Here is a 22431-nt window from a genome sequence, read left to right as displayed (position 1 = left end):
TGTTTTTTCATGGAGAGAAAGTTTAATGATATGCTATTGTAGCTGAAACCGGTGAATACACTGATGTGTGTTTTTGCATATCCTTTTGTTTCCCATAAATGAAGATCCTTATGTAATATATGTAGATGTAGCTGAAGATCCTTTTGTTTACTGCTCCTTCACATATTTGATAATTTTCCTTCCTATGACGGTGCATACAGAGATTACCGGTGAAAGTTGTCGACGCCCTGAAGACCCCAGGAGATGGGGAGATACCGGGAGATGGGCTTCCTGGCATTCGGCTGTGCAAGGACAGTTTCATGCCAGTCAAGAACCACAAGTGTGATGATGGCCACATCATCTTCGGCAAGGGATGGAGTGATTTTGTTGAGAGTGAAGAGCTTAAGGTTCATAAAGCCGTTCTTTTCGGTTTCAACACCACCACCCGTGAAGATCTTCAGATCGAGGTGCTTATGAACATGCTGACCGAGGAGCCACAAATGTAGCACGACAACGCAAGAGTGTCCTTTACACTAGGTATAGTGTGAAAACTATGTTGATAGCAGTTATGCATCTACGGGGTTACGTCTTCATTATGTCTTAGGTGATGAGGACTATGAGAGGAGGACATGTTGCAGTTAGAGTAAATGCTAGGATTCGGCCCTATTCAGGACTCAAAATAGGTCTTTCACAGGTGGTTGCTTTATTGGCTGCTGTTTCCCTGGCTATAATCATGAACGATGGTAATGCAAATGGAATCGTTAAGGGGGTTTTATTAATATTTTAAATCATGGAGTTAAGATGGTAGAACTACCTATGAGTGTTTGCGTAGGAGATGCGGGAAGGGCATTAGTTGTCTTCTTGACTCTTTGGCAATGCAGGAATAATGTGAGATTACAAAATAAATGGTATAGTGATCTTATGATTCTTGTTTAGCTAATTTGCATGTGGATCATGGGATGGTCTATATTGCAGATGAAGGTGGTAAACAAAGAGGTGTTGATGTTGGGAGCAAAGAGGTGCTGATGGTCTATATGCGCAGGCTAGAGCATGTAGCAGGTGAATTGTATAGTTCATCGCAAGTGTGGAGTCACAGGGTACTGCGGTGTCGCTTGCGCATCTCTGCCGTAGTTTTATTTTTTGGACATTCATGTTAAGTCTGGCTAGGCTTGCTACCATGTATGATTTGTGCTGCTAGTTGATTACTTTAGTTTCTAGCTGTAGTTTGTATCAGGGGCTTGAAAGACCACGTGGTTTCTGTTAATGGAAAAGCAAAGGGGGCGACCCTTCTTTTGATTAAAAAAAATGAATTTTCTCTATGCAATTAAAAAATAAAATTTCTCTATTCAAACCCAGTTGAGAACAGTATTCATTATAAATCTGAAATAATCTTTTGGTCAAAATGGCTATCGCATTCTGTATCATAGCTAGCGAAACCGAAACAAAATAAACATCGTAAGTATAATATCTCGTTAACGTGGATCAAATTACGCAAGACAGCTAGAATAAAGGATGATTCAACTTGCAGGAAATTTGAACTTACAACTTACTAGCAGTATAATAAAGTTTACAGACTATCAGCTAGATAAATAGAAGAAACATTTTAGGTTGATTCATTCTTCCTTCCGGACTTCTTTGACCGCCTAGATGGTTTGGCGAGATGATGGCACTGACTCTCGAACCCCTTCTGGAAGTTCACCAACCGCCTGTATACATCGTAGGTGGCATACGCGTCCATGGAAGCATAATAGATGTTCTTCAAGGGCAAGGGCGCTTCTGCCCATATATGGTGGTCATCTTCTGTGATAGCGTCCTTCATCTTGTTGTAGCTGTGGTGGATGATGGAACCAGCGTAGTCAGCCAAGCCATACTTTGGCTTAATCGTCACTGGATCAGGCACTCTCCACATATTCTGGATATCCACAAAGTTTTGTACCACCAGACCAACATGCTTGAGTTTTTTCTCGTCATTGTTGATGTCCACCCCAACAAAGGTGTACTCCTCGTCGAGCAGGAAGGCGGCAAGCAGGCCGCAGTGCTCATCAGCAACGCTTATGTGGTACACGAGGACGTAGATGCCAACGCATAACTGGACCACGGCCTCCATCTGTGTCGGACCACAAGGCCAGGTGTACTCCACATCTAGTGCAACTATCTTCTGGTCGTCGTTCCGCAGCCAGTATTTGAATCTGCGAATGCAGTACTCAACACAGCTAGCCTTGTTCGTGTACTTCACACAAATTTCGGTATTTCCATCTGCCCTAGCAGCATAATCATTCTTGAACGCCATGTCGAAGGACTGTAATTGATGAAACCAATATAAGACATGAAGCATGACAATAAAATAATAACAATAAGCCGAGATGAATATGACGGCAGATAGTGTAGGAATTCTGGCGCTATTGAAAGTTTATGTAAACAAGTGCATGAACAATTTACACTAAACAAGTACTCCCTCTGTAAAGAAATCACTAAAGCAGTGAACCAAAAGTTGTTATATTTCCTTGCAAAGGGAGTATATGCGAATTAACAATCAAAATTTACGCTCTTGAAATATTTATCTAAACAACTGCATCAACAATCAAGAATAAACATGTATCTATGAATTGTTCATCGCCCATGCAAATGAAACTGTGTGTACAAACTAAAGAAGCAGGAGAAAAACAAGAAATTGACAAGACAACGGACTAGATGTTGCAGGCAGATGAATCTGTGTGCAAAATTCTCGTAAGCCAACGGACTACATGTTGCAGGCAGATGAATCTGTGCGCACAAAATAAAGAAGCAGGAGAACAAGAAATTGACAAGAAGAAGGCCATCATATGTGCTACTACTGGAGAACTACTAACAAAATTGACAGGAAGGAGAACTCACCGTTCCAGAAGCCAGATTGTTGGGAGAGTGGGCGACGCAGAGGAAGAGGGAATCGAGAGGACTCAGAGGCAGAGAAACCGTTTTTGGCGAGTCGTGGCAGTCAGGACGAAGCGCCCTCGTGCATGCCCATCCTAAATAATTGGGACGGGGCTCATCGCGCCTGTTGGAGTCCTCGCTTCCTTTCTCATGTTCACATTTAAAATGCGCTCATCCCATAGGCCCGTATAAGAAAGAACAAGAAGCCCAAATGCTTCACGGTTGAGATTATTGATCTAAACTTGCTAAAAAATTCTCAAAATAAAAAAACTAGCTAAAAACATTACGTGATCTAAAACTACCTCTTCGTGAGATCCCAAATTCCCAATATTTCCTTGTGGTGGGTTGTTAGAGAATCCCCTATAAATAAACATTACGTGATCTAAAACTACCTCTTTGTGAGATCCCAAATTCCCAATATTTCCTTGTGATCGGTTGTTAGAGACTCCCCTATAAATACGAAGCTTTTCACGGCATAGATCGTATACTTCCACCCCATGCCTCCCACCCCACACCTCCAATACCTAGCCTTCCATGACTACACCGAATTACCACCCCACGCCGCCCAAAGTAGCTCCCAGGTCGGTGAAGCCGACGGAGCCGTCATCTTCAAAGCCTGCGTCGGCGAATCCTGAGATGAAAGAGAAAGGCACGTCGGAGAAGCCGGCGAATCAAAAGATGAAAGCGAATGGCAATGGAGCCGGTCGCCATCGAGAGAATCCTCTGGTAACGATCGAGATCCTTGTATTCTATATACACCCTCCTTCCCAAGTCTGCATGCAATCCCATTATTTATGGCGCACTTCTTTTTGATCTCGTTTAGTTACAGCCATAACGAACTATCCCTATTTTACCGAAGGGAGATGGGTGTGTCTAGAAAGGCTTGCACGAATCTTAGAATAAAATCAATGACATAGGACTTACATAAGCAATACTTAGAGCACATCTAGATGTGATTTAGCAAAACCTAAGGGAGATCGTGGATACCTTCCTCTCTTAGTTTTTAGTCGTGAATGCCTCTCTCTGTAATGAAACTTGCGCTAATTTTCGTGTTGGAAAGTTCTACGTGCAACGATATGGAAAGGAAGGACTAGTATTCAACTTTGTTAACCAGCAACCAAATCAACAAAATAATTGTAGTACTCCTAAATGCCTGATCAAATACGCAGTAGACAGAATACAAATAGTTTTGTACGTAAGTTGCACGCCTCACTTATTTGGCATTGAGAACATCAAATGTATGTATTATATTAAATTTTAGGTTGACGAGAAAGAAAGGAGAAAACTAAAGAGAAAGATGGACAGTAGGATCACATGTTACATTCCTAGTATGGTGATTATCTATAAACTATTGATCTTGTGATCATGTATGCAATTATTTTTGTAAGCGTGACGCCTGAAACTTTAGTAGTGTACATAGACCAAAGTCTGCTCTTTCTACTAAAAATCTATACTATTATCAGTCAATTTGCCGATAGAGATAGCTTGTTTTTCTATGTCTGGTGTTCATTATATGGCCTAGAAGCTCTATAATTTCATGCAGTATTGTAGAGCACAATTTTGATATTGGCATAGATTAGATCTAGTCGGTTCTATGCGTGTTTAAATGAATGCCATACAGAATCTAATCACACTATTTATACATTCAGGGAACTCAGGTTGCTTCATTGCTGCAATACGAGAAGTTCATAAAAGAATTAAACGCACAGCAACAGACGTACATCAAGTTGATTGGACTGGGTGAACTTCTCAAGACTCCTGGCATGAGAATGAGACATCTACTGTGCCAGGCCATCGCTTATTCATATGATGCAGAGCAGGATGCCTTTATAATTAATGGGAGACCATGTAGGATCGGACTAAAAGATGTGGAGCATATAACAGGCCTGCCCTGCATGGGGAAGAATCACGTCTCTTCAAATCACAACGATACTTTGGAGTTGTGGAAGGAACTGAAAGACCCCAATGACACAAAAGTAACTTTGAAAGGATTGCTAGCCAAGATGAAAGGCGACAGCACACCTAATTTTTTCAGGCTATTTGTCTTGTACACCATAGGCAAATATGTATGCCCGACAACACAGCAGTATGTGGACAACAGATACCTTGGGATTGTTAGGAACGTTGAGACAATAAAGAGCACCAATTTTGGACAGCTTACACTTGACCAGCTTATGGCTAGCGTCAGGAAATTTGTAAATGGTGGAGCAAATCTGGAGGGCAACCTACCACTGCTGCAAGTAATACAATCATTATTAACATATCATACATTTAATTTTATGGAAAATTTTCTAAGCTGTTTTTGTTGTAATGCAGACGTGGTACTACGAGAAGTGGACGGTGCACCAATTGGACTCTACCATCTCGTATGCATCAAGGTTAAGACCGCTGATCCAAAACTGGAGTGACGAGAAGGCACAGAAGGTTGACAACATAATCAACAAAAATTACATAGGGGTTGGAGAGGTAAAGTGTTAGTACTGTGTGCCTGGATTATCTACCATATGTTTTGAATGATACTAACGACACTAACATACAGTATGTCGATGACCTGCTGCGGCCTTTCAATCTGCCACCAGTTGGGACGCCGGTCAAACCAAAGACTGACGGTCAGGTAAATGATGAACATCAGGCACAAATATATATTGTAACTTTGCAAGTACAATCGAAGTCATATGCTTCTAACTGCTTGTAATTTGCAGGATAAGGCACTCATGGGCCGTGTATTGGCTGATTTGAAAGAAGTTGCCTCCATTGTGCGGGAAGCCAGTGCACAACAATTTGATAGGATGAGCACCCTTGAAAAAAATGGACGAGTGCCTTAGGCGTACACTTGCGAACGACAGATGCACGGACGACCTCATCACAGAATTCAATGTAAGTATACCATTATGAGTTTCTATAAATATTTTTACTATCAATACTCTCCACACTAACACATTTTTTTAAAGAACCACCGCTATGGAATATTTGATGCTGATCAACCAGGAGTAGAGGACATATAGCTATCTGACCTGGGAGTACCTGCGGACCCAACGGAGGTCCCAGGAGAGAATACTACTCACCAGCAAAAACAAAGGAAGACACGGAGGTCATTGCCAAAGGCAGTCTGCTAAGGGAATATAAAAAGATAACATGGATGCCCCCATGAAGAACATAGTTGAAGATTTGCAGCCTGCTCCTAGTTTGCAATCGCGAAAGAATTCAAAAACCACCACAAGCGTTGAAGCTTTCATGGTGATACACATTTCACATCTAACTGATTTTGTTTTAAGTTAATGCAGATTCGTAGCTAACATATGATCTTCCATGTTCAGGTTGAAGAAGACAGAGATGTTGTTGCAGCTTGCAAGGAGAGTCTCAAGAATGTTTCACGGCTTTATAAAGAGCTGGATGCTTCGCAGGGTGCTCCGAGTTTGGATCCGCGAAAGCATTCCAAAGCCACCACAAGCCTTGAAACTTCCCTGGTGATGCACATTTTACAGTTAACTGGTTTTGTTTTTTTATTTCATGCAGATTGCAAGCTAACAAGTGCTTTATTTTGAATCACAGGATCCTCTGGATTTGAGGCACAATGAGAATGTGCGAAAGGCTGAAGAAAGAAGAGATCAAGATGATGAAGATGTCAGTATTGAGGTGGGGGGAGAGGCAGGTACCAAAAGCAAACACCGGTCTGCCAAGGCTAAGGCAATAAGGGAGCCGAAAGAGACCCAGGTCTTCCCAGTTGATGAGGACAACTATGATGATTCTTTAGCAAAGCAGCGACAAGATAGTGTGGCTGATTCCATACTACCAACTCGTACGAGCATCCGGAAAAGAGTGGCATCTTCATTATTGTGCAATGAAGATTATGTTCTGTACGATAGTGATAAGAAGAGAAAGAAAAATAGGACTCCATCGGAGTCTACCAACGATTCCAAGGACACAAATAATACAAATAGGAAAAACCGTGCAAGCATTTTTAAAGATACAGACACAGGTGCTTCGAGGCTGGAGACCGACCTTGACAAGTTTCGACAAAATTACGTGGCCAAAATTGTCAACACCTCAGATCTTGATAAACAATTGGTGGTAATTGATGACATTGTTCTGCTACAGAAGCATTTGCAATGCCTCACCATGACAGATGGAGTTTTAGATGACAAATGGTTGGTGACGAAGTAAGATATTTGCCAAATTATTTTATCAATTTTCTTTTGCATAGTACAATTAACTTGAATTTTGTTTTAGTTGGTTGATGCTGTGATTCAGATCATGCGTCATGATCATCCTAAGGACATAAGGGACGAGCAACTAGTTTACATTGAGAGGGTGGCTGGCGTCGCTATGCTCGAAAGAGATGGTAAGGTAGAGAACTGCCAGGAGGCCGCTTTGGCGGGCAGCCATGGAACAACAAAAGGAGACAACTACCTCACACATGATCTGGTACCATCTAACCATGACATAAACACATTTATTTTTGTAATCATTATGCATGTTGATGTAATCATCTTTGCTGTCCAGGTTTTTCTACCTACGAACATGGCGAACACCCACTAGTTCCTTGTGGTCGTAAACCCAAAAGGAGGGAGATTCAGATTCTTGATTCACTTTTCAGCTACGTAGAAACACAAGTGGTTCACGTGGTGAGATTTTAAACGTCTTTCAATATAACACAGGATTTAGCATCATACCTAACCATGAACCGTGAGCAACTTCTCATACCATGGACTTTGGCAGATACGTGGGGTGGAAGCACATCTGAGAGCATCGCTGCGAATCAATGGACCACAAAGCCATGCATGGCAAGACATTAACGTGACCCAATGGATAGTAAAGCATGTTCCTGTGCCAACACAAGATGACAAGTCAGTCAACAGTATTAGCTTCTAAATTTGTTTTTCATTGTTAATACGTGAAATGGTGCTAACAGAATTAATTATTGTAGTTCTTCTTGTGCACTCTACATGCTGAAGAACATCAAATTCTTTACGGGAGAAGATCTTACGCAGCGTTATGACCAAGTACGTAGAGTAACACCTAAAATTCTATCAATTTTGTAAACATATGGAACGATACTAACATATCCTCCCATGCAGGCATACATTGACAATTATAGAAGAGATCTGCCTGTTGTCCTTCTTAATTCGCCCTACAACAAATTGAAGTCCATGAAAAGGCCGAAGAAGTACAATGCTAGCCTATCGGATGCAGCTGCGATTGAAGATCATGAAGATGCAAGCAGTTAGTCCAGCAGTGGTTGATTCTTCGTTCTGGAGTGTACACTTGGTTATGAAGCGGTAGAGTAGGGTGTGGTTTGGTTTTAGTCCCAAAGAAGGTTTCCTAGCCATGTTCTTAGTCCAGTGCGGATTAATCAAGTTGTAATAATTCACAGTACTGGTTCCAAATGCTATTCTTGAAATAAATTTGGTTTGCATGGGAGATGCAAAAACATATATTTGCTTTTTACAACCAGAACTTTTGAAGCTTAGGAAGGTTAACTGAATTCTTAAATTTATATTTAAGTGTCGTCGGAGTCTGGACAAGATTCAGAACAATTACATCGCTAGTTAGAAGTTTCATAATATTTTTAACATCGCCAGTTAGAAGTTTCAGAATTTTTTTAACATCACTAGTTAGAAGTTTCAGAATTTTTTTAACATCGCTAGTTAGAAGTTTCAGATAAATTTCAGCGAGTGCTGAAATATTTTGGCCGAAATTCAGTGAGGCTGAAATATTTTGGCTAAATGGCAAATATTGCAGTGAGTGCTGAAATGAATGAAGTTCAGTTATTTCATCGAAATCTCACCGAAGTGAAAACCATGGTGTCGTGCCATCTTGAGCAGCACCAGACATGATTCAGTGTTATTAACAAAATTTGGTCTCACAGATACGAGGAAAAAGGTATGAGCATGAGCATGCAAGATCGGATGGGCAATAAAATAGCTTCACAAGAGAGAAAAATACTTCACAAATAATTGGGACGGGGCTCATCCCATTATAATAGGCCCGTATAAGAAAGCACAAGAAGCCCAAACGCTTCACGGTTGAGATTACTGATCTAAACTTGCTAAAAACTTCGCAAAATAAAAAAACTAGCTAAAAAACATTACGTGATCTAAAACTACCTCTTCGTGAGATCCCAAATTCCCAATATTTCCTTGTGGTGGGTTGTTAGAGAATCCCCTATAAATAAACATTACGTGATCTAAAACTACCTCTTCATGAGATCCCAAATTCCCAATATTTCCTTGTGATCGGTTGTTAGAGAATCCCCTATAAATACGAAGCTTTTCACGGCATAGATCGTATACTTCCACCCCACGCCTCCCATACCTAGCCTTCCATGACTACACTGAATTACCACCGCACGCCGCCCAAAGTAGCTCCCAGGTCGGTGACGTCGGAGAAGCCGGCGAAGCAAAAGATGAAAGCGAACGGTAATGGAGCCGGTCGCCATCGAGAGAATCCTCCGGTAACGATCGAGATCCTTGTATTCTCTATACTCCCTCCTTCCCAAGTCTGCATGCAATCCCATTATACCGAAGGGATATGGGTGTGTCTAGAAAGAAAAGAAAAAAGGACAAAAAAAGGCTTGCACGAATCTTAGCATAAAATCAATGACATAGGACTTAGATAAGCAATACTTAGAGCACATATAGATGTGCTTTAGCAAAACTTAAGGGAGATCGTGCATGCCTTCAGTTTTTAGTCGTGAATGCCTCTCTTTGTAATGAAACTTGCGCTAATTTTCGCGCTGGAAAGTTCTATGTGCAATGATATGGGAAGGAAGGACTAGTAAATGGTGGAGCAAATGTGGAGGGCAACCTAGCACTACTGCAAGTAATACAATCATTATTAACATACCATACATTTAATTTTATGGAAAATTTTCTAAGCTGTTTTTGTTGTAATGCGGACGTGGTACTATGAGAAGTGGAGGGTGCACCAATTCTACTATACCATCTCGTATGCATCAACGTCAAGGACGCTGATCCAAAACTGCCACGAGGCCGCTTTGGCGGGCAGTCATGGAACACCAAAAGGAGACAACTACCTCAGACATGATCTGGTACCATATAACCATGACATAAACACATTTATTTTTCTAATTATTATGCATGTTGATGTAATCATTGCTACCTCTTGAGCACTGCGTTGGTTTTCCTTTGAAGAGGAAAGGGTGATGCAGTAAAGTAGCGTAAGTATTTCCCTCAGTTTTTGAGAACCAAGGTATCAATCCAGTAGGAGGCCACGCACGAGTCCCTCGCACCTACACAAACAAATAAATCCTTGCAACCAACACGATAAGGGGTTGTCAATCCCTACACGGTCACTTACGAGAGTGAGATCTGATACATATGATAAGGTAATATTTTTGGTATTTTTATGATAAAGATGCAAAGTAAAGAAAGTAAAATAAAAATGGCGCTACAAATAACTTGTTGTCGGAAGATTAATATGATGGAAAATAGACCCAGGGGCCATAGGTTTCACTAGTGGCTTCTCTCAAGAGCATAAGTATTTACGGTGGGTGAACAAATTACTGTTGAGCAATTGACAGAATTGAGCATAGTTATGAGAATATCTAGGTATGATCATGTATATAGGCATCACGTCCGAGACAAGTAGACCGACTCCTGCCTGCATCTACTACTATTCCTCCACACATCAACCGCTATCCAGCATGCATCTAGAGTATTAATTTCATAAGAACAGAGTAACGCTTTAAGCAAGATGACATGATGTAGAGGGATAAACTCATGCAATATGATATAAACCCATCTTGTTATCCTCGATGGCAACAATACAATACGTGCCTTGCTGCCCCTACTGTCACTGGGAAAGGACACTGCAAGATTGAACCCAAAGCTAAGCACTTCTCCCATTGCAAGAAAGATCAATCTAGTAGGCCAAACCAAACTGATAATTCGAAGAGACTTGCAAAGATAACCAATCATACATAAAAGAATTCAGAAGATTCAAATATTGTTCATAGATAAACTTGATCATAAACCCACAATTCATCGATCTCAACAAACACACCGCAAAAGAAGATTACATCGAATAGATCTCCACGAGAGAGGGGGAGAACATTGTATTGAGATCCAAAAAGAGAGAAGAAGCCATCTAGCTAATAACTATGGACCCGAAGGTCTGAGGTAAACTACTCACACATCATCGGAGAGGCTATGGTGTTGATGTAGAAGCCCTCCGTGATCGATGCCCCCTCCGGCGGAGCTCCGGAACAGGCCCCAAGATAGGATCTCATGGGTACAGAAGGTTGCGGCGGTGGAATTAGGTTTTTGGCTCCGTATCTAGTAGTTTGGGGGTACGTAGGTATATATAGGAGGAAGGAGTACGTCGGTGGAGCAACAGGGGGCCCACGAGGGTGGAGGGCGCGCACAGGGGGGTAGGCGCGCCCCCTACCTCGTGGCTTCCTGGTTGATTTATTGACATAGGGTCCAAGTCCTCTGGATCATGTTCATTCTGAAAATCACGTTCCCGAAGGTTTCATTCAGTTTGGACTCCGTTTGATATTCTTTTTCTGCGAAACTCTGAAATAGGCAAAAAAACAACAATTCTGGGTTGGGCCTCCAGTTAATAGGTTAGTCCCAAAAATAATATAAAAGTGTATAATAAAGCCCAATAATGTCCAAAACAAAATATAATATAGCATGGAGCAATCAAAAATTATAGATATGTTGGAGACGTATCAAGCATCCCCAAGCTTAATTCCTGCTCGTCCTCCAGTAGGTAAATGATAAAAAAAGAATTTTTGATGCGGAATGCTACTTGGCATAATTTCAATGTAATTCTTCTTAATTGTGGTATGAATATTCAGATCCGAAAGATTCAAGATAAAAGTTCAACATTGACATAAAAATAATAATACTTCAAGCATACTAACTAAGCAATTATCTTTTCTCAAAATAACATGGCCAAAGAAAGTTCATCCCTACAAAATCATATAGTTTAGTCATGCTCCATTTTCGTCACACAAGAATGCTCTCATCATGCACAACCCCGATGACAAGCCAAGCAATTGTTTCATACTTTAGTAATCTCAAACTTTTTCAACTTTCACGCAATACATGAGTGTGAGCCATGGATATAGCACTATGGGTGGAATAGAATATAATGATGGGGATTATGTGGAGAAGACAAAAAAAGGAGAAAGTCTCACATCAATGAGGCTAATCAATGAGCTATGGAGATGCCCATCGATTGATGTTAATGCAAGGAGTAGGGATTGCCATGCAACGGATGCACTAGAGCTATAAATATATGAAAGCTCAACAAAAGAATCTAAGTGGGTGTGCATCCAACTTGCTTGCTCACGAAGACCTAGGGCACTTGAGGAGGCCCATTGTTGGAATATACAAGCCAAGTTCTATAATGAAAAATTCCCACTAGTATATGAAAGTGACAAAACAAGAGACTCTCTATCATGAAGATTATGGTGCTACTTTGAAGCACAAGTGTGGTAAAAGGATAGTAACATTGTCCCTTCTCTCTTTTTCTCTCATTTTTTTGGGCCTTCCCTCTTTTTTTATGGCCTTTCTCTCTTTTTTTATTCCTCACTTGGGACAATGCTCTAGAAAATGATGATCATCACACTTCTATTTATTTACAACTCAATGATTACAACTCGATACTAGAACAAAGTATGACTCTATAGAATGCCTCCGGCGGTGTACCGGGATGGGCAATGAACCAAGAGTGACATGTATGAAAGAATTATGAACGGTGGCTTTGCCACAAATACTATGTCAACTACATGATCATGCAAAGCAATATGACAATGATGAATGTGTCATGATAAACGGAACGGTGGAAAGTTGCATGGTAATATATCTCGGAATGGCTATGGAAATGCCATAATAGGTAGGTATGGTGGCTGTTTTGAGGAAGTTATATGGAGGTTTATGTGTGAAAGAGCGTATCATATCACGGGGTTTGGATGCACCGGCGAAGTTTGCACCAACTCTCAATGTGCGAAAGGGCAATGCACGGTACCGAAGAGGCTAGCAATGGTGGAAAGGTGAGAGTGTGTATAATCCATGGACTCAACATTAGTCATAAAGAACTCACATACTTATTGCAAAAATCTACAAGTCATCAAAAACCAAGCACTACGCGCATGCTCCTAGGGGGATAGATTGGTAGGAAAAGACCATCGCTCGTCCCCGACCGCCACTCATAAGGAGGACACTCAAAGAACACCTCATGTTTCAAATTTGTTACATAACGTTTACCATACGTGCATGCTACGGGACTTGCAAACTTCAACACAAGTATTTCTCAAATTCACAACTACTCAACTAGCACGACTTTGATATCACTACCTCCATGTCTCAAAACAATCATCAAGCATCAAACTTCTCTTAGTATTCAACACACTCATAAGATAGTTGTTTACTAGTCTTGAATATCTAGCATATTAGGATTATTTAAGCAAATTAACATGCTTTTTAAGACTCTCAAAATAATCTAAGTGAACCATGAGAGAATAATAGTTCCTATAAAACAAATCCACCACCGTGCTCTAAAAGATATAAGTGAAGTACTACAGCAAAAACAATATAACTCAAAAGATATAAGTGAAGCACATAGAGTATTCTAATAATTTCCGAATCATGTGTGTCTCTCTCAAAAGGTGTGTACAGAAAAGATGATTGTGGTAAACTAAAAATTAAAGACTCAAATCATACAAGACGCTCCAAGAAAAACACATATCATGTGGTGAATAAAAATATAGCTCCAAAGAAAGTTACCGATGGAAGTGGACGAAAGAGGGGATGCCTTCCGGGGCATCCCCAAGCTTTGGCTTTTAGGTGTCCTTAGATTATCTTGGGGGTGCCATGGGCATCCCCAATCTTAGGCTCTTGCCACTCCTTGTTCCATAATCCATCAAATCTTTTACCCAAAACTTGAAAACTTCACAACACAAAACTTAAAAAAAATTCTCGTGAGCTCCGTTAGCGAAAGAAAACAAAACACCACTTCAAGGGACTGTAATGAACTCATTATTTATTTATATTGGTGTTAAACCTACTGTATTCCAACTTATATATGGTTTATAAACTATTTTACTAGCCATAGATTCATCAAAATAAGCAAACAACACACGAAAAACAGAATCTGTCAAAAACAGAATAGTCTGTTGTAATCTGTAACTAACGCAAACTTCTGGAACTCTAAAAATTCAGCAAAAATAGGAAGGCCTATACAATTTGTTTATTGATCAGCAGCAATTGGAATCAATATTTTATCACGTTCTGGTGATTTTTAACAATTGTTTTCGTGAACAAAAAGTTTCTGGAATTTACAGCATGATCAAATAACTATCATCCAAGAAGATCTATAGGTTTAACTTGGCACAAACACTAATTAAAACATAAAAACAAATCTAACCAGAGGCTAGAACAAAGATTTATTCCTAAACAGAAGCAAAAAGCAAAAAACTAAAAATAAAATTGGGTTGCCTCCCAACAAGCGCTATCATTTAACGCCCCTAGCTAGGCATAAAAGCAAGGATAGATCTAGGTATTGCCATCTTTGGTAGGCAATCCATAAGTGGATCTCATAATAGATTCATAAGGTAATTTTATTTTCTTTCTAGGGAAGTGTTCCATGCCTTTTTTTAATGGAAATTGGAATCTAATATTCCCTTCCTGCATATCAATAATTGCACCAATCGTTCTAAGGAAAGGTCTACCAAGAATAATAGGACATGAAGGATTGTAATCTATATCAAGAACAATAAAATCTACGGGCACATAATTCCTATTTGCAACAATAAGAACATCATTAATTCTTCCCATAGGTTTCTTAATAGTGGAATCTGCAAGGTGCAAGTTTAGAGAGCAATCATCAAAATCACGGAAACCTAATAAATTACATAAAGTTTTTGGAATCGTGGAAACACTAGCACCCAAGTCACACAAAGCATAGAATTCATGATCTTTAATTTTAATTTTAATAGTATCTTCCCACTCATCATAAAGTTTTCTAGGGATAGAAACTTTCAACTCAAGTTTTTACTTCATAAGATTGCATCAAAGCATCAACGATATGTTTAGTAAAGGCTTTATTTTGACTATAAGCATGAGGAGAATTTAGCACAGATTGCAACAAGGAAATACAATCTATCAAAGAGAAATTATCATAATTAAATTCCTTGAAATCCAAAATAATGGGTTCATTAATATCTATGTTTTGATCTCTTCAATCCCACTTTTATCAATTTTAGCATCAAGATCTAAAAACTCCGAGTTTTTGGAACGCCTTCTAGGTAAAGGTGGATCATATTTAGTCCCATCATTATCAAGATTCATATTGCAAAACAAAGATTTAATAGGGGACACATCAATAAATTTTATATCTTCATCTTTATTTTCATAGAAATTTGAAAAACATGCTTTCACAAAGCAATCTTTCTTAGCACGCATCCTAGCGGTTCTTTCTTTGCACTCATCAATGGAAATTCTCATGGCTTTGAGAGACTCATTGATATCATGCTTAGGAGGAATAGATCTAAGTTTTAAAGAATCAACATCAAGAGAAATTCTATCAACGTTCCTAGCCAATTCATCAGCTTTAAGCATTTTTTCTTCAAGCAAAGCATTGAAATTCTTTTGCGAATTCATAAATTCCTTAACACTAGTCTCAAATTCACAAGGCATCTTATTAAAATTTCCATAAGAGTTGTTGTAGGAATTACCATAATTATTAGAGGAATTACTAGGATAAGGCCTAGGATTAAAGTTTCCTCTATACGCGTTGTTACCAAAATTATTCCTACCAACAAAATTCACATCCATAGGTTCATTATTATTCCCAATCAAAGTGGACAAAGGCATATCATTAGGATCAGAAGAAACACTCTTAGTAGCAAATAATTTCATAAGTTCATCCATCTTTCCACTCAAAACATTAATTTCTTCTATCGCATGCACTTTTTATTAGTGGATCTTTCAGTGTGCCATTGAGAATAATTAACCATAATATTATCTAGGAGTTTAGTAGCTTCTCCTAAAGTGATTTCCATAAAAGTGCCTCCTGCGGCCGAATCTAAAAGATTTCTAGAAGCAAAATTCAATCCGGCATAAATTTTTTGTATAATCATCCACAAATTCAAACCATGTGTAGGGCAATTACGTATCATTAATTTCATCTTCTCCCAAGCTTGTGCAACATGTTCATGATCAAGTTGCTTAAAATTCATAATATCGTTTCTAAGAGAGATGATCTTAGCGGGAGGAAAATACTTAGAGATAAAAGCATCTTTGCACTTATTCCAAGAATCAATACTATTTTTAGGCAAAGACGAAAATCAAGCTATAGCACGATCTCTAAGCGAAAAAGGAAATAGCTTCAATTTAACAATATCATTATCCACATCTTTCTTCTTTTGCATATCACACAAATCAATGAAGCTATTTAGATGAGTAGCGGCATCTTCACTAGGAAGGCCGGCGAATTGATCTTTCATGACAAGATTCAACAAAGCACCATTGATTTCACAAGATTCAGTATTGGTAAGAGAAGCAATCGGAGTGCTAAGGAAATCATTATTGTTGGTATTGGTAAAGTCACATAATTTGGTATTATCTTGAGCCATCATGACAAACAAGCAATCCAACACACGTGCAAACAAGAAGCAAACAAAAAGAGGCGAACGGAAAAGAGAGGGCGAATAAAACAGCAAGGGTGAAGTGGGGGAGAGGAAAACGAGAGGCAAATGGCAAATAATGTAATGCGGGAGATAAGGGTTTGTGATGGGTACTTGGTATGTTGACTTTTGTGTAGACTCCCCGGCAACGGCACCAGAAATGGCTCGTTGACGGGAAATCAAATCTTGACTTGACTTAGTGTGAGCCTCCCCGGCAACGGCGCCAGAAATCCTTCTTGCTACCTCTTGAGCACTGCGTTGGTTTTCCCTTGAAGAGGAAAGGGTGATGCAGTAAAGTAGCGTAAGTATTTCCCTCAGTTTTTGAGAACCAAGGTATCAATCCAGTAGGAGGCCACGCACGAGTCCCTCGCACCTACACAAACAAATAAATCCTCGCAACCAACGCGATAAGGGGTTGTCAATCCCTACACAGTCACTTATGAGAGTGAGATCTGATAGATATGATAAGGTAATATGTTTGGTATTGTTATGATAAATATGCAAAGTAAAGAAACTACAATAAAAATGGCGCTAGAAATAACTTGTTGTCGGAAGATTAATATGATGGAAAATAGACCCGGGGGCCATAGGTTTCACTAGTGGCTTCTCTCAAGAGCATAAGTATTTACGATGGGTGAACAAATTACTGTTGAGCAATTGACATAATTGAGCATAGTTATGAGAATATCTAGGTATGATCATGTATATAGGCATCACGTCCGAGACAAGTAGACCGACTCCTTCCTGCATCTACTACTATTACTCGACACATCGACCGCTATCCAGCATGCATCTAGAGTATTAAGTTCATAAGAACAGAGTAACGCTTTAAGCAAGATGACATGATGTAGAGGGATAAACTCATGCAATATGATATAAACCCCATCTTGTTATCCTCGATGGCAACAATACAATACGTGCCTTGCTGCCCCTACTGTCACTGGGAAAGGACACCGCAAGATTGAACCCAAAGCTAAGCACTTCTCCCATTGCAAGAAAGATCAATCTAGTAGGCCAAACCAAACTGATAATTCGAAGAGACTTGCAAAGATAACCAATCATACATAAAAGAATTCAGAAGATTCAAATATTGTTCATAGATAAACTTGATCATAAACTCACAATTCATCGGTCTCAACAAACACACGGCGAAAGAAGATTACATCGAGTAGATCTCCACGAGAGAGGGGGAGAACATTGTATTGAGATCCAAAAAGAGAGAAGAAGCCATCTAGCTAATAACTATGGACCCGAAGGTCTGAGGTAAACTACTCACACATCATCGGAGAGGCTATGGTGTTGATGTAGAAGCCCTCCGTGATCGATGCCCCCTCCGGCGAAGCTCCGGAACAGGCCCCAAGATGGGATCTCACGGGTACAGAAGGTTGCGGCGGTGGAATTAGGTTTTTGGCTCCGTATCTGGTAGTTTGGGGGTACGTAGGTATATATAGGAGGAAGGAGTACGTCGGTGGGGCAACAGGGGGGCCCACGAGGGTGGAGGGCGCGCCCAGGGGGGTAGGCGTGCCCCCTACCTCGTGGCTTCCTGGTTGATTTCTTGACGTAGGGTCCAAGTCCTCTGGATCATGTTTGTTCCGAAAATCACGTTCCCGAAGGTTTCATTCCGTTTGGACTCCGTTTGATATTCTTTTTTTGCGAAACTCTGAAATAGGCAAAAAACAGCAATTCTGGGCTGGGCCTCCGGTTAATAGGTTAGTCCCAAAAATAATATAAAAGTGTATAATAAAGCCCAATAATATCCAAAACAGAATATAATATAGCATGGAGCAATCAAAAATTATGGATACGTTGGAGACGTATCAATCATCTTTGTTGTCCAGGTTTTTCTACCTACGAACATGGCGAACACCCACTGGTTTCCTTGTGGCTGTAAACCCCAGAAGGAGGGAGATTCAGATTCTTGATTCACTTTTCAGCTACGTAGTAAGCACACAAGTGGTTCACGTGGTGATATTTTAAACGTCTTTCAATATAACACAGCATTTAGCATCATACCTAACCTTGAACCGTGAGCAACTTCTCATACCATGGACTTTGGCAGATACGTGGGGTGGAAGCACATCTGAGAGCATCGCTGCGAATCAATGGACCACAAAGCCATGCATGGCAAGACATTAACGTGACCCAATGGACAGTAAAGCATGTTCCTGTGCCAAGACAAGATGACAAGTCAGTCAACAGTATTAGCTTCTAAATTTGTTTTTCATTGTTAATACATGAAATGGTGCTAACAGAATTAATTGTTGTAGTTCTTCTTGTGCACTCTACATGCTGAAGAACATCGAATTCTTTACGGGAGAAGATCTTACGCTGCGTTATGACCAAGTACGTAGAGTAACACCTAAAATTCTGTCAATTTTGTAAACATATGGAACGATACTAACATATCCTCCCATGCAGGCATACATTGACAATTATAGAAGAGAGCTGCCTGTTGTCCTTCTTAATTCGCCCTACAACAAATTGAAGTCCATGAAAAGGCCGAAGAAGTACAATGCTAGCCTATCGGATGCAGCTGCGATTGAAGATCATGAAGATGCAAGCAGTTAGTCCAGAAGTGGTTGATTCTTAGATCTGGAGTGTACACTTGGTTATGAAGCGGTAGAGTAGGGTGTGGTTTGGTTTGGTTTTAGTCCCGAAGAAGGTTTCCGAGCCATGTTCTTAGTCCAGGGCGGGTTAATCAAGTTGTAATATTTCACAGTACTGGTTCCAAATACTATTCTTGAAATAAATTTGGTCGGCATGGGAGACGCTGAAACATATATTTGCTTTCTACAACCAGAACTTTTGAAGCTTAGGAAGGTTAACTGAATTCTTAAATTTATATTTAAGTGTCGTCGGAGTCTGGACAAGATTCAGAACAATTACATCGCTAGTTAGAAGTTTCAGAATTTTTTTTAACATCGCTAGTTAGAAGTTTCAGAAAAATTTCAGCGAGTGCTGAAATATTTTGGCATCGGTAGTTAGAAGTTTCAGAATTTTTTTAACGTCGCTAGTTAGAAGTTTCAAAAAAAATTCAGCGAGTGCTGAAATATTTTGGCCGAAATTCAGTGAGGCTGAAATATTTTGGCTGAAAGGAAAATATTGCAGTGAGTGCTGAAATGAATGAAGTTCAGTTATTTCATCGAAATCTCACTGAAGTGAAAACAATGGTGTCGTGCCATCTTGAGCAGCACCAGACATGATTCAGTATTATTAACAAAATTTGGTCTCACATATACGAGGAAAAAAGGTATGAGTATGAGCATGCAAGATCGGATGGGCAATAAAATAGCTTCACAAGAGAGTAAAATACTTCACGTGTGAAGACTCAATCTTAGTTGACTTTAGAACCAGTTTTCGTCCTAAAAGAGGTCCAGTGAACTACTTATAACCAATAATAAAGCAGTCCAGTTCTTTTGGCTGATTTTCAAAGAAACGGGAACGATATCCTTTTGATGATCGTGATTCTCAGGAGACCTACGTGTTGTTACGCAACTTACCTTGGTTTTTTTAAACCATAACTTACCTTTGCTAAACTCTCCATGCACTCCCTAATATTCAACCAGGTGTGTCCCCTCCCTTGATTTCCTCCAACCAAAGAAATCTATACGTAGATATATGCCAGGTTGTTAGGATCCCTATAAATAGGGATCCTTTGAAACCTCGTAGATCATAGTTCGTCCTTCTGCGCCGCCCAAACCAGCAAGATAGAAGGACGGAGCAACCCAGGAATCCAGCAATACCGAACGACGGAGCCAAACATGAATCCTCTGGTAACTCCCCACGATCTCAGCCGCTGCTATTTTTCATGCCACGATCTTCCTCCCATGATCTCTTGCTGTGACCCCACTCGTTGTTTGCATATTCATGTAACTCAGCACGTTTTTAAACAAATTAAGTTGGGGGGCGTTAGGGGAGGGTGCTAGGATTTGTTTCCTACCAGATTGGCAGTTCATTGATTAATTCCAGGCTAAATCTTAGCGTCTGGTCTTGTCGATGCCAATTAGTGCAGCGGGCGCTTGCCTTCTTTTTTTCCTTCCGCACGAGTTATGGAAGGCATCGATGGCCCATGTTTTAATTCCATACTACTGACCATGATTAGCGCCTAGAGTTGAGGAGACCACGGTTGGATAGTTTTTTATTTTCCAATCTTTATTTTATTTCAGATAAGTGCCTTGCAATGGATATTACCTTAGATGACCGTTCAAACGTAACCAAGCTGAATCACATGATAGTATTTGCACATACATGGAACTCAGCATGCTTGTACCTCATGCAGTAGCGTAGAGCACAATTTTTATGTTGGTATATATAAGCTGTATTTGTCTGTATGAGTGTTTAAATTGTATACCATGCTGAATCTAATCACACTTGCACATCCATTGAACCCAGGATGCTTCTTTGCCGCCATATGAGGAGTTCATAAACGGATTAAACATGCAGCAAAGGATGTACATCCAGTTGATAGGACTGGGTGGACTTCTCAAGACACCTAGCATCAAAATTAGACGTGTACTCTGCCTGGCCATCGCTAATTCATATGATGCAGAGCAGGATGCCTTTATCATCAATGGGAGACCATGTAGGATCATACTAGAAGATGTAGCGCATATAACTGGCATGCCCTGCCATGGGAAGAAGCACGTCCCTTCAAATCTTGATGATAATATGGAGTTGTGGAAGAAACTGAAAGACCGTAATGACACCAAAATAACTTTCAAAGGATTGCTAGCCAAGATGAAAGTCGACAGCACACCAAATTTTGTCAGGCCATTTGTCTTGTACACCATAGGCAAATATGTATGCCGAAAAAAAGAGGAGTATGTGGATAACAAATATATTGGGATTGTTAGAAACGTTGAGACGATAAAGGGCACAAATCCTGGACAGCTAACGCTTGACTATCTTATGGATAGCGTGAAGAATTTTGTAAATGGTGAGGCAATTCTCGAGGGGAATCGGCCACTGCTGCAGGTAATTCGTAGTAGTACAATTATCAGTTACCTAACATACATTACATAATGTACGGGAATATTTGTAAACTGCTTTTGTTGTCATGCAGACATGGTACTACGAGAAGTTCAGAGTGCACCAATTGGACTCTAGCATCTCGTATGAATCAAGGTTAAGGCCGCTGATCCAGAACTGGAGCGAGGAGAAGGCAAAAAAGGTTGACAATATAATCCAGAATAATTATCTGGGAGTTGGAGAGGTAAAATGTCAGCACATTGCCTGGATTATGTAACATATATATATTCTAAATCATACTAACGAAACTACACTGCAGTATGTTGAGGACCTGATGAGGCCTTTCATTCCAGCACGAGATGGTACGCTGGCCAAACCGAAGACTGGCGCTCAGGTAAATGAGTTACATCAGGCACAAATAGATATTGTAACATTCCAACTAGTATGAAGTTATATGATTCTAACTGTTTCAAAGTCTCAGATTAACGTACTCGTCGGACATGTATTGACTGATTTGCAAGAAGTTGCCTCCCTCGTGCGGGAGGCCGGTGCAGAACAAAACCATAGGACGTGCACCCTTGAAAAGAAAATGGATGAGTGCCTTAGGCGTACCTGTACAAATGGCAAGCTCACGGAGGACCTCATCAAAGAATTGAACGTAAGCCTAGAATTATGAGATTAGTATATATAATTGGAAATTTACGTGTACAAGTTTTTTTCTAATTTAGTTTACTATGAAAACACCCCAGACTAACATGTATTTTTTAAAGAAAAATCACGATGGAATATTTCTAGGAGTGGAGGACATACATCTATCTGACCTCGGGGCACCTTCACACCCAATGGAGGCCTCTGTTGAGAATGCTGAGCAGGCTTCTGACCAGGGGAAACAAAAGGATGTCACGGAGATCGCTGCT

The sequence above is a fragment of the Triticum aestivum genome, chromosome 7D, assembly GCF_018294505.1.
Source record: "Triticum aestivum cultivar Chinese Spring chromosome 7D, IWGSC CS RefSeq v2.1, whole genome shotgun sequence".
Classification (NCBI taxonomy): domain Eukaryota; kingdom Viridiplantae; phylum Streptophyta; class Magnoliopsida; order Poales; family Poaceae; genus Triticum; species Triticum aestivum.
This window is presented reverse-complemented; position numbering follows the sequence as displayed.